The 13,793-nt window shown below is 40.3% G+C and overlaps 1 long non-coding RNA gene across 1 annotated transcript in view; it reads right to left on the bottom strand.

The window, feature by feature from the left end:
- Positions 1–1,666: 1,666 nt before the first annotated feature.
- The window catches only part of LOC131485071 (uncharacterized), a 99,412-nt gene continuing 87,285 nt past the window's right edge, over positions 1,667–13,793 (bottom strand). Inside the window, exon 6 of the long non-coding RNA XR_009248621.1 lies at positions 1,667–2,011. This is a non-coding gene — a long non-coding RNA (uncharacterized LOC131485071). The remainder of the gene's footprint in view (positions 2,012–13,793) is intronic.

Genomic DNA, 13,793 nt, shown 5'->3' with positions numbered 1-13,793 from the left:
CTGCGCCACCCAGGCGCCCCTAAGCATGATTTTAAAAAAATAAATCAAAGGGGTATGAGCTTCACTTTTTAAAAAAAGAAACTTTGTTCTGTACTGTTTCCTATACTAGCTTATTTCTCATTTTCACTAAATGAGAGACAAAATTGTCAGGCCCAAATTAAAATGTCACAAAGCTTGGTTTCCTAGTTTATACCACAAGGTGTTTTATTATCAGTGGAATGCATCATTGTCAATTCTCAGGGACTGTCCTTCCGACATTTCCCTATATCATATTACTGTAGGTAGGAGAGCTGATTAGCATTATAGTGGCAAAGCAGAATTCAGAATTATGCTCTGCAGTCACACTTCATTTAAAATGTTCAGTCTTCAAGATCTTCCTTTGATAAGGTTGAGATGGGGCAGTATCATTTAGAAAAAGGCTTTGACACCAAGTAGACCTGTATTTGAATCTCAGATATACCAGTTATTATTGAGTTTTGAATATATTAATTATTCTAATAAATTTATGGAACAAATTGATCTCAAACCTTAACATGACCCAGAATCACCTAGAAGGCATGTTGAAACACAAATTGCAGACACCATTCCAAGAGTTTCTGATTCAGTAGGTTTGTTGTTTGGCCCAAGAAGTTGCATTTCTATTTTGTTTCCATGTAAATATGGCAATGATGCTGGTCTGAGGACCATACTTTTAGAAGCACCAGGATACATTATGTGCAATAAATTAGGTTCAGATGGTTCCTGAGTTAGGCCAGAGTTTCCGTATTTGTAAATGGGAAGAATACTGACTTGCAGGATTTTCTGTGAAGATTAGAGATATTGTGTAAATTCACCCAGACCTTAATGGATGGTCAATAAATAGTAGATATTATTCTCCAGAATCAGACAGCCCTGGATTCAAGCTCAAGTGCTGATTGTTGACTGAATGATCCATTATAAACTCCATAACCTCTCAAAACATCATTCATTTGTAATGTGGATGCTATGGTCTTACTTGTATCCGCCCCCCCCCCCCCAAATTCATATGTTGAAGTCTTAACTCCAATGTGACGGTATTTGGAGTTGGGGTTAGGGGGAGATAATTAGGCTTTGGTGAAGTCATGAGGGTGGCACCTCATGATGGGATTAGTCCTCTTATAAGAAGAGACCAGAAAGCTCACATCCTCTCTTTCTCCACCACGTGAGGACATAGCAAGAAGGTTGTCATCTGCGAACCAGGTAGAGAGCCCTCATCAGTCTAAATGGCTGGCACCTTGATCTCATTCTTCTCCAGAACTTTGAGAAATTCCTGTTTTCAAGCCATTTTATGTATTTTGTTATGGCAGCCTAAACTAATGCATATAATCCCTACCCTGTAGGTTAGGGATGTATAGATGTGTGTGTGTGTGTGTGTGTGTGTGTGTGTGTGTGTGTGTGTGTATGTATATATATAATATATAATGTGTGTATATATATATATATGCTGTGTATATATATATATATGTGTGTGTACACATAATGCTATGTGTACAGCACTTGGAACAATGCTGGCTGGCTATCTGTAATAGGAGGAAGCTAATGTGTGTTAATGGTACTATTTAATAATTGCACTCATCATTGTGCCCTGGCTTCCAATTCCTTTGCAGGATTTCTCCTCATGTTAACTTTGCTAAGAACTCCTCAAATCTGATGGTAAAATTGTTGTAGAGTGAGAATTGTTGAGGGCTAATTTACATCATTGCCTTTCAACTTGGTTGCTACAGATCAATTTCTGTCTCACATCTCATCTTTAGACCAGCACATATTTATATAAGAACAATACTATCAACCTTCTTTCTGGGTTCGGCCTATCCAAGAGAATAAGTCCTCTCACGTGGCTCATTTTCTGGTGACGTTCCTTTTGTCAGAGCACAGTTGTCTCCTGGGTGGTATCTTGCACATGTGTTTTCCATTAAAGTAGCAACTAAAGAGTGGCAGCTGTGAATCTTTTCTGGCTAGAGCTCATGTTCCGTTTTCTTCTTTTGCAATTAGCCTAGGGTGGAAGTTTTTGAAGGAAGGGAGGGGGAGGTTTATTTGTGAATTGAAAATTGGACTTCATACATATGACATTGGGTTAAATTGCTCAAACTTAGCTATGATGAAAACTTTCCCTCAGTTCTTCCTCTCTCATTAAAATTTCCTCGTTTAAAAGTAGATTCCTCAGGCTTTACATTGCTACAACTTTCAAGCATCTAATTTTGTTTAAAAAATCATGTTAAAGTATTAAAAACTTGATTGATGCCTTAAAAGTGAAAAGAAAGAAAACGAAGTCAAATGCTTCTGATTATTTTAGGGACAATATTTCATCATGGTGAGTAACATTGTTGTAATCACCTAGATGTGAATGAGCAAGCTATCAGGGGGTCGCTTTTAACTGGTTTTAGTAGTTTACTTGTGAAAAAGATATTGTGTGCAGCCACTCTGGAAAAGGTTGGGGAGTTTCTTATGAAGTCAAACATACATGTACCATGTGACCCAGTAATTCCACTCCTAGGTATTTACCCAAGAGAAGTGAAAGCTTATGTTCACAACAAACCTTGTACACAAATTTTTATAGCAGTTCAATTAATAATTGTCCCCAAACTGAGAAAAACTCAAGTATCCTTCAGTGGGTGAATGGATAAAGAAACTGTGATACATTCATACAGTGGAATACTACTCAGCAGCAAAAAGGAGCAAATTAAGAGAGGCAACAATTTGGATGAATCTCGACGGCATTTAGATGAGTGAAAAGTTTCATTTAGATGAGAACAAAGGTTATATGACATTTTTGAAGAGATAAAACCATAGTGACAGAGAACAGACCAGTGGTTTGCCAGTGGTTAAAGGTACTAGTTTATAAATTAGTGGCACCAGAGAATTAAGGGGGTGATAGAATTGTTCTGTACCCTGAAGAGCAATGGTTGTTCTATGTCTCTATACATGTACTAAAATTCATAGAACTATACATCAAAACAAGTCAATTTTACTAAGCTAATTAAAAAGAAAAAAGATTGGGTGCCTGTGTGGCTCAGTTGGTTAAGCGTCTGACTTGGGCTCAGGTCATGATCTCATGGTTCATGAGTTTAAGCCTTGTGTCAGGCTCCATGCTGAAAGCTCGGAGCCTGGAGCCTGGTTTCGATTCTGTGTTTCTCTCTCTTTCTGCACCTCTCCCACTCATGCGCTGTCTCTCTCTGTCTCAAAAATAAAAAATAAACATTAAAAAAGAAAAAAAGATTGGTGGGGGGGGGGGGGAAGACATTATGTCTCTTTCAGGAATACAAAAGACTGTCCCAGTGTGCTATGCAGTGAGGTATTTAAGTGTGTATTGATTTGAATCTATTATGGAATTACTGTACAGGTAAGAAATGTCACAAAGAGATTTATTTTTTATTACTACCCATAATGAAGGGAAGAAAAAAGGATAGGTTCAATTTTACCCATAGTTTCACGTAAAACAACAGAAAATCATAAGACAACACAATGAGTTAACAATACTCATAGATTGCTTTTTGAAATCTCCAATCCTCACCAATTATTAACTTTCTGATCTTCATTGCATTTTCAGCATGAATTGCATCTGGATTCTGAGATGCTCGAGATGGGAAGTAGTTGGGTCAAAAGTGGGAGTTCACTTTCCTTTATACTGTACATCAGCTCTTCATATCCTACCATCTGAAACTAATTTGTTTGGTGTGATTTATTCCATAAAGTTGCTGGAATAAACAAGGCATGCATAGCTCCTCAGATGTGTATTCAACAGGGACTTGCTTGCTGTGTATGATTTTTAGCTTTCTCAGAGCTTTCGGAAATACCATCCAGCACATGGGATGTCATGTGGGTTCTCAGAGGGCCTATGATTTATTAAACCAGGGTACTTGTGTGTGTGTGTGTGCGTGTGTGTGTGTGTTTAAAATCTGTGATTGATATGATATGGGCCATGGTCTCCATTCCCAAATTGTAAGTCCAGTTCAGTGAATTAATAATGGGGAACAGACTCGTCCACTCTATGTCTCTGGTCCAAATAAGCACAACAGGATTGGGAGTGTTTAGTTAAACAGATGAGAAATTACAGCATTGTGGTCTGTCACTTGCCTCCTAAGGAAATGAAAGGTTACCTCAGATGGTACATTTTCCATGGTGGCATTTGGTTGCTGGGTGTGCCTGACTTTACTTCTGTGATATGGACACAGAAGGATTTCACAAAGTTTCTCAAACCCTTCCACCTCCCATTCTTACTGCCAGTAGCTTTTCTAAGTGATGGCATGATAGAGAGGAATAAATCACAGTCCTCATGGACCTCACAAATTTCTTCACAGTCCTTGTAATGTAAGCAAGTCCTTATCATACTACACATTCCAAACTGCATTTTGCCTCTTTTAAAGAAAGACTATAACAGGACAAATATGGGTCACATCTAGTGGTCTTTTCCCCCTAAATCCATATTTTTTTGTCCTCATAATAAATCCAAGCATTACTTAAATATTTCCCTTCTGAATCCATATGCCATCATTGTCACTTTAAGATAGAGAGTATGAATAGTATGAATAATCACAGAATATCTTAGAATGCTCTTGTCAGTCCTAGAACTATACTTTTGAGTTTCTCCATGTAGTGAAAAGACTCCTCTAGAAATCTTCTGGCATGAGGTTCTCTCTTGCTTTATGATCTTAGAGGTCATCAGTCTTTATGTTATGCAAAAGTATTTTGGGGGCATCTTTTTAAACAAATTTTAAATGTTTATTTATTATTGAGAGACAGAGAGACACAGAGCGTGGGCAGGGGAGGGGCAGAGAGCGGGGGAGACACATAATCCGAAGCAGGCTCCAGGCTTTGAGCTGTCAGCACAGAGCCCGATGTGGGGCTTGAACTCACAAACCACGAGATCATGACCTGAGCCGAAGTTAGGTGCTCAACCAACTGAGCCACCAGGCTCAGTTCTAGCTGGAGCATCTTTTATACACCAGGCACTGTTCTAGCTATTGAATAAATAAGACAAAGTCATAGGCTTGTTGGAGTGAGGAAGAAATAGAGTCAACAAGGAGATAAAAATAATTTCAGAGTGTGTGAGATGCTAGGAAGGAAATAAGACATACCTAAGAGTGAGTATGATTATAAGGGTGGGGAGAATGCATTACTTTAGAAAACAGGTGGTCACGGATGACCTCTTTGAAGAGGTCACATCTGAGCTGAGTTTGGAAATAAGAAGCCAGCTGTGTAAAGACTGAAGGAATAACATTCTAGAGCAGGTTGTTTAATCCATTAGGCACTATTCTCTTCATGTTTGAGATAGGGGGATGGGAATTGCCTCTCTTACATTTTACTTAATATTCCACCTAAGGAATTACTTCCTCTCCTTAAAGCCTTGGGATGGGTGTTTTTGGAGATCCTAGTACCCAAGAGAATATCCACTTCCACCAGGGCACCGAAGTCAGAATTCTGTGAAATCGGAGGTTGCTGTAGTTCCTGCTTCTGTAGCTGGTCACAGGCCTATGTTGATAATCATAACATCAATTGTATTGTATTCCTTACCCTCTGCCAGAACTTTGGCTCATCAGGAATTTTTACCTGGTGGAGCAAATCAAATGTTTGCACCTAGAGAATAAAAGTCCCTGGTGGTCTTGTCTTTATTGGGTCACTACTATTTCCACTGACCAGTATTTCTGTGTTTGGGAGTACTATGGTGTATTCCAATGAATCCCTGGGTTCTAGACATAACCTTTCTTGCCCCTCCTGTGTAGCAGCAACCCAATTTCCCCTTGGTAATTGAGGCCAATCACTTTGGACAGTACAAAGAAGTGCCTGTTGGTGTAGTGGTTTAAAAAGCTCACAGGAGTCTCAGTTAATAGAACTATGTTTGAACATTAATTGTTTCTTTTCCTTCCCATCTTCTGCCACATTTGAAGAACACTGGTGATGACTAACTTTGCAATTTAGGTTCGAGGTAGGTGTAACTGAATTGACATCATACCCAGCGTCAATAAAATGGGTACAGGATCTTCTGTTTCAAGGTACATGCGTTTTTCATACAGATAAAGGACAGAGGAGAATGTTGAGGAAAAACAGTGATGAATTGTACTGGAAATTTTGCATTTACCTTTCCATATATACTTTCTACTCTTCTGTGTACCAGTAGGCTCACCTCTCAGACTATATAATCTGGGCTCTTTTGCCTTTTGTCTTCCAGGTGAGTGTAACCAATGGGAAACACTAGATGGAGCTCAAAAGGCAAGAGGAGGAAAGAAGTTAGAATATTTTTTTCTGAACTCCCACACCCATCTAGGCTATGATTTCATAGTGACTTTTTCTCTCTGCCTTAAGACATATATATACTTGTCAGTGGCTCCTTTCTTAGGGCCAATTCTGGTGACCATTCTTTCTACTTTCATCCCTCCAAGACTAGTGGTATTGGATCTCTGCTACTGCCACAGTTAAAAGTCCTTGGGTCCTTCAAAGACTCTGAGTCCTTTAACCCTGTCTAGGCCTTTGTGAAGTTCCTTAAGTTACCTTTTAGAGTGTCTATCAGGTTTCTGCTGGAACCTGGATTCCTAAATACAGGGAACAAGTTATCTGGCATAACCTGGGAAGGGTAGGTATTAATTAAAACATGCAAAGTAGGCAGCAGTAACCAGCATTTATTGTATTGCAGTTAATGTGAAGTTGAGGATTTTTGGTAGGGGAATCATGCCCCTTGTTTCTCCACTCCTCTTCAAAATATTTATTGTTCATATGTGTATGGAGGTTCTCTCAGTTGTGGTCAAGCCTCATCTCTAGGTAGCCAAGAGCAATGACATCATTACATATATTTGAATTATATTCTGTATTTTAAAAATTGAGGCATAACTGACATATTATTTTATATTAGTTTTAAGTATAAAGCATAATGGTTCAATATTTATATATATTGCAAAATGATCACCACAGTAGGTCTAAGTCATGCCCCCTCCCTTTTTAAAAATATAATTTATTGTCAAATTGGCTTACATACAACACCCAGTGCTCATTCCAACAAGTGCCCTCCACAATGTCCATCACCCACTTTCCCCTCTCCCCCAAACCTCATCAATCCTCATTTTGTTCTCTGTATTTAAGAGTCTCTTATGGTTTGCCTCCCTCCCTCTCTGTAACTATGTTTTTTCCCCTTCCCTTCCCCCATGGTCTTCTGTTAAGTTTCTCAAGACCCACATATAAGTGAAAACATATGATATCTGTCTTTCTCTGATTTCACTTAGCATAATACCCTCCAGTTCCATCCACATTGCTGCCAATGGCAAGATTTCATTCTTTCTCATTGCCAAGTAGTATTCCATTGTCCCCCCTCCCTTTTTTAATGATTATTCCGGCTATCTAAGGAGAAAATGGCTTTTAGAAATACACACACACATAATAGTAATAAAGTAATAACTGAATAATTATTATGTTAATAGCTAATATTTGAATGCTTATTTTATCCCAGACATTGTTGTAAGCACTTAAATGTATACTCTTCTCTCATCATCATAAGCTCCTCATGAGTTTATTATTTCCATTTTGGAGATGGGAAAACTGAGGCACGTGAAGTCAAGCCACTTTCTCAATAACACTCAGTAAGTAGTGGAACATTCCGACTCTAGAGTCTTTACTCTTAACAATTAAGCAGTGTCTCCCTGGGAATGGAAAGGGGGACCTGGAGGAAGTTTTTACAGAAATACAGGAGACAGGGGAACTTGGACTATGATGGAAACAGTAGTAATGATGAAGGTTGTCAGATATGGTCTATAGTTGGGATGAGCTGGAGGGAATGATACAGAGAGGGGTCAAAGTGAATCCTAGCATCATGACTTGAGCAGTTAGACAGATGCCAGTGCTTTTAGCTGAGATGGTGACGATAGGCAAAATGCAAATTTATGAGTTCAAAAAAATAATTTATGTTCTGGTGTGTTAATGTTGTCCATCAAAATGGGGATGCCCACTACATTAGGGTTCTCCAGAAAAATGAAACCAAAAGTATCTATCTAATCTATCTATCTACCTACTGAGAAAGAGAGAGCTTTTTATAAGGAATTGGCTCACATAATTATGAAGACTGAGAAGTCCCTAGATCTATAGCTGGCAGGCTAGGGATCCAGAAGAACCAATGGTGGAAGTTCCAGCATGAGGGCAGAAGACTGATGTCCCAGCTCAAGGGAGTCAGGCAAATGGAGCTCCCCCTTTCATGTGAGAAGTTCAGCCTCTTTTTTTCTATTCAGGCCTTCAATTTATTGGATGAGGGCTACCCTCTTTACAGAGGGCAATATACTTTACTCAGTCTTTTGATTCAAATGTTTATCTCATCCAAAAATATTCTCACAGACACACCTAGAATACTGTTTGACCGAATATGTAGATATTCTGTAGCCCAGTCAAGTTGACACATAAAACTATCACAGTCCACTCTTTGTCATCTTAGCCACCCAGCAGCATCTCCTTAATCCATACTTCATCTCCAAATAAATATAATAACAAGGTTATCATTCCACCTAACATGATAGGACTATCCTGCATATAACCCAAAATGCACAAATCCCTTCCCCAGAAGAAGGAGGTCTTTGAGTAAAGTCTACTCTTCTTGATATTCTATAACTTATGTACTATGATTTAAAATTAGCAATACTTATATGATAAGGGAACAAGAGAGAAAACAAAGACATTTGCTGTGTATGTGTGTGCACACACATACACAAACATACTCATTAAAAATAAGGAGAACCCCTCATGACAATTGCAGTGTTCATTCCTGTAACTGGTTATGTGGCTAAACTGGTATTTATAATTTCCTTTTTCTCCTATCCATTCTGTATTCTCTGCCTTCAGGAAGCACCTCAGTTGATCATGGTTCTTTACCTGGTGGGGTGATCCAAATCTTCACACCTAAAGGGTCTGAGCCATTGGTAGTCTTGCCTAGATTGCATTGTTGTAGTTTTCCGTTGACTTTAATCATGGGGCATGGCAATAGTAAAAGACACAATAAAGGATCTCCTGTTTTCCAGATATACTCTTCCTTTCCTTCACTGTGGAGTAGGAGCCCAATTTCTCCTTGGGAGTGAGGATCAATAACCCCAATCAGCCCAGTAACTCTCTTCTTTGCCTGTTGATTCAGTGGCATGAGATGTTCAAAGTGGCTGGGCAAGAGTCTTAACTTTCAGTTCAATGGAATCATTGTTGTGTCTCCTGGTGGAAGCATTCTTCCCTTTGGAACAAAGACCTCTAGCTTAAGGTCATGGGAACAGGAAACAAAAGTTGTGCTAGTGAGTTGCTAGGGGTAAAAGTGAGTGGTACCACTCCCATTTCCCCCCCTTGATTCCTGGACCTGCAAATCCTGGCTATGGGAGAAACAATACCATATATGGATGCTGATTTAGAGTATATACTGTCTTCTAGAGAACCTTGCCCCAATCCTACAAGGTATTACCAGCTGATGATGTAACTGAGTCTTCAAAAGGCCATTCCACCATTCTGTCAGGAAAGCTGTTTTGGGATGGTGGGAAACATAGTAAGACCACTTAATTCTATGAGAATGGGTCCATTGTTATACTTCTTTGTCTGTGAAATGAGTTCCTTGCTCAGAAAAAATGCTGGGTGGGGTAATATGATGGTGGATAAGGCATTCTATAAACCCATGCACATAGTAGTTTTGGCAGAAGCATTGCATGCAGGGAAGGCAAATATATATCCAGAGTAAATGTCCATTCTAGTGAGAACAAAATGCTGCTCCTTTCATGGTGGAAGTAATCCAATGTAATCAACCTGTCACCAGGTTCTGGCTGATCACCCTAGGCAATGGTGCCATCCTGGAAACTCAGTGGTGGTCTCTACTGCTGACAGATTGGGTACTCAGCAGTAGCCAGATTGGCCATGATGAATGGAAATCCATGTTGCTGAGCCCATGCAAACCCTGCATCCTTGCCACCATGGCTACTTTGTTTATTAGCCCATTGGAGGATAAAAAGAGTGGCTGGAGAAAGTGGTTGACTGTTATCCATGGAATGGGTATCTGATCCACTTGATTATTAAAATCCTCTTTTGTTGAGGTCACCCTTTGGTGCATATTCACATGTAACACAAATATCTTCACGGTTGTTTTGCCCATTCAGAAAGGTCTATTCCCATACCTCCTCCCCAAATTCCCTGCCACCAGTTTTCTAACTATGTTCCTTCCAAACCCTTGACCATCCAGCCAAAACATTGGCCACAACCAATGAATCAATGTATAATTATATTTCTAGCCATTTCTTCTTCCAAGCAAAGTGAGCAACCAGGTAAACTGCTTGAAGTTCTGCTCACTGGAGGATTTGCGTTCATTGCCATCCTTTGAGATATCCCAGAAAGAGGCTGTACTGCTGCAGCTGTACATTTTGGGTGATGTCTACCTATCATGTAGAACAACCTGTAGACTGGGCCTGAGTCTTTTCTTCCTCTGTCAACTGGTCCTAGAGAACTCTCCATGAGACCATAGGAGCAGGCTGGGAGAGAAAAGGCAGTGTAGCAGAAAGGGGGACCAAGGGCATTTGGGCCACTTCATATAACTTACTTGTGTCTTTAGAGCCTGCTTAGGCCACATCACATATATGCCTCTTCCATTTGATAATGGAATGGTACTGTGCATGCCCAACTTTATGGCATGCTAGACCAGATGACACTCACTTTTTGAGGGGCATCTCAGGTCACATGATAACTTAGTGGTCCATGGTAAAGCATTCAGTCTCCACTCAGGCCCAGTATCAGGCCAAGATCTGTTACTCAAAGGAGAATAGTTATCTGGTGAGGTTGGTAGGGCTTTGAACCAAAATCCTAAGGGTCTGCACTGTGACTCACCTATAGAGACATGCCAAAGGCTCTGAACAACATACTTATCTGACATTCCAAGCCCCATTGGATCTGTGGACCATATGGCCCAAGTGGAAGAGCCGCTTGCACAGCAGCCTTGTGCTATTGCAGAGTCTTATCTTGGTCTGGTCCCTGCTCAAAATGAACAGCGTTTTCAATTACTAGTAAATGGGCTTAAGTACCACACCCAAAAGAGGAAGATGTTGTCTCCAAACTCTAAAAACGGTCACTGGCATTGTGCCTGTGCATTGTTGTAGGAGGGTCCAGATACAACTTACCCTTCACCTCAGAAGAGCTTTCTTGACATGTTCTATACTAGCAAATCCCTAGAAATTTCACTGCGGTAAAAGGCTCCTGAATTTTTTTCAGATTTATTTTCTACCTTCTGACAAGTAAATATCTTATCAATAAGTCTAGATTAATTGTTACTACTCATTTACTAGGGTCCATCAGCATAATGTCATCAATATAATGGACCAGTATGATATTTTGTGGAGGTAAAGGTGATCAAAATTTCTGTGAACTAAATTATGGCAGAAGGCTGGAGGCTTGATATACCCCTGAGGTAGGATAGTGAAGGTGTATTGCCAGCTTTACCAGCTGAAAGAAAACTATTTCTGGTGGTCCCCATTGGCAGGTATGGAAAAAAAGCATTTGCCATATCAATAGCTATATACTAGGTACCAAGGGATGTGTTAATTTGTTCAAACAATGAAACCACATCTGGTACAGCACTTGATCAAGCTTGAAATAATCCAGTCATTCTTCTAGATCCATCTGTCTTTTGCAAAGGCCAAATTGGCAGAAAATGGAAATATGGTAGGAATCACCACTCTTGGCTTCTATCAGGTCCTTCATGAAGGCACTAATCTCTGCAGTTCCTCCAGGAGTGAAGCATTGCTTTGGGTTACTATTTTCCTAGGTATATACAGTTCTAGTGACTTCCACATACCCTTTCCCACAATAGTAGCCAATTCTGATCAGGGAATTAATGTGAGAAATATGCCAGTTTCTGAGTATATCTGCTCCAATTCTGTATTCTGGAAAATGGGAAATAACCACAGGTTGGGTCTAGGTACACACTGGGCCCACTGTGAGACAGACCTGAGCTAAAGCTTCATTGAACACCTGACCTCCATAATTTGTGGACCACAGTAACATGTTGGTCCTTATGAAATTAGTGTTAGTGTAGAGCCAGTGTCCATAGTCCCCAAAGGTCTGATTATTTCCTTTCCCCAATTCATAGTTACCCTGGTAAAAGGCTGTAGGTCTCTTTGGGAATGACTGGGAAAAAGATAGTATAAATTTTGTTTTGTTTTTTGTTTTTAATTTTTTTAATGTTTATTTATATTTAAGAGAGTATGTGTGAGCAGGGGAGGGGCAGAAAGAGATGGAGACAGAATCTGAAGCAGGCTCCAGGCTCTGAGCTGTCAGCACAGAGCCTCATGCAGGGCTTGAACTCAATAGCCATGAGATCATGACCTGAGCTGAAGTTGGACGCTGAACCAACTGAGCCACCTAGATGCTCCAACAATATAAGTTTTTAACTGTCCTGGGGTTCTGCCTCAAGGGGATTAAGTCTCCCATTCACTCCAGGAGTTCTGGGTATGTAAACTGGTTCAAATCTGGGAATTGATGGAGAGTGGTGACTTTTTATGGTTCAGATTAGACTTTTGTTCACGTGACCTGGAACTTTTCTGCTTAAACAGATAAATAAGAATTTAGTAGGCTTCCTATGTATTTTCCTTCTAGGAACACCATGATTGACTAACCAGTGTTATAGTCCACGTGAGTTAGACTGTTCTGATTGCTGCTTTGAATCCACTGTCGCTTATGCAAACCATGCCCCCTTCACCTTTGCTGGTTGAGCACTGCAACCCCTTCAGGATCCAATCATTCCCCTCATATTTAGGTTTCCTAATTCAATGATGGCAGTTCCCACTATAAGATCTGACTTCTAGAGGAGCTTTTCAAGGATCTGTGGTTCCCTCGTGAATTTCCATGTCACAGTTGTGGTCAAGGTATGTCTTCCTGGACCCTCCTAAGGTAGGTGAGCAAGTCTTAAATGACAAATGCATTCTAACATTCCAATCTCCCTAAGACTTTGACACTTTCTTTACATTAAACCAAGGTAAGTCTGGCATTTCTGACTCACTCATTGTAGATCACCTTTTTTGGTCCATGTATCAGCCAACCAACCAAACTATTATGATCCTTTCTAACTCTCTACACTGCAACATTAAATGGAAAATCTCTACTTAGTGCACTCATATCAATGAATTTGGCCTGATTCAGCTTTATGTTCATTCCAACATTTTTCCACACTCTTATTATCCTTTTCTACCCTATCCTCTGGATTTCTATCTGTGTAAGTTAGAGAACTCAAGTAGTTCTTCTGGAGTAGAGCACATATCCTTATGGGTCACATTTTGTACTTCACCTTTAAGGGCCTGCTGGGTGCTGGGACTGTGTCTTCTTACAGGTCTAGAAGCAAAAAAGGGTGTGGGGATTGGGTCCTGAGGAGACTCAGCTTTGTCTGGCATGGAAACTACTGTAGTAGAGGTCATTACAATTTTCTCAGGCAGTGCAGGGTTAATTCCCTCAAGTTGGAGGGAAGGAAGAGGAGGTAGAGAAGCCACTTTCACTACCAAACTCCTCAAAATTTAGAGGTTCAACGTCCCCAGCTTCATCATGGACTTCCGATCTGTCCTCATTTCAACTTTCAGGATCCCATTGCATCCAATCTATCCAATCCAAGGGGGGCCTGGGTCACTCACTCAGTTAAGTGTCCAACTTTGGCTCAGGTCATCATCTTGTGGTTTGTGATCAAGCCTCATGTAGGGCTCTGTGCTTACAGCTCAGAGCCTGGAGCCTGCTCAGATTCTGTGTCTCCCTCTCTCTCTGCCCTTCCCCCACTCATGCTCTGTCTCTCTCTCTCTCAAAAATAAATA

This window comes from Neofelis nebulosa, chromosome 9, assembly GCF_028018385.1.
Source record: "Neofelis nebulosa isolate mNeoNeb1 chromosome 9, mNeoNeb1.pri, whole genome shotgun sequence".
NCBI classification, from domain to species: domain Eukaryota; kingdom Metazoa; phylum Chordata; class Mammalia; order Carnivora; family Felidae; genus Neofelis; species Neofelis nebulosa.
This window is presented reverse-complemented; position numbering and strand designations above follow the sequence as displayed.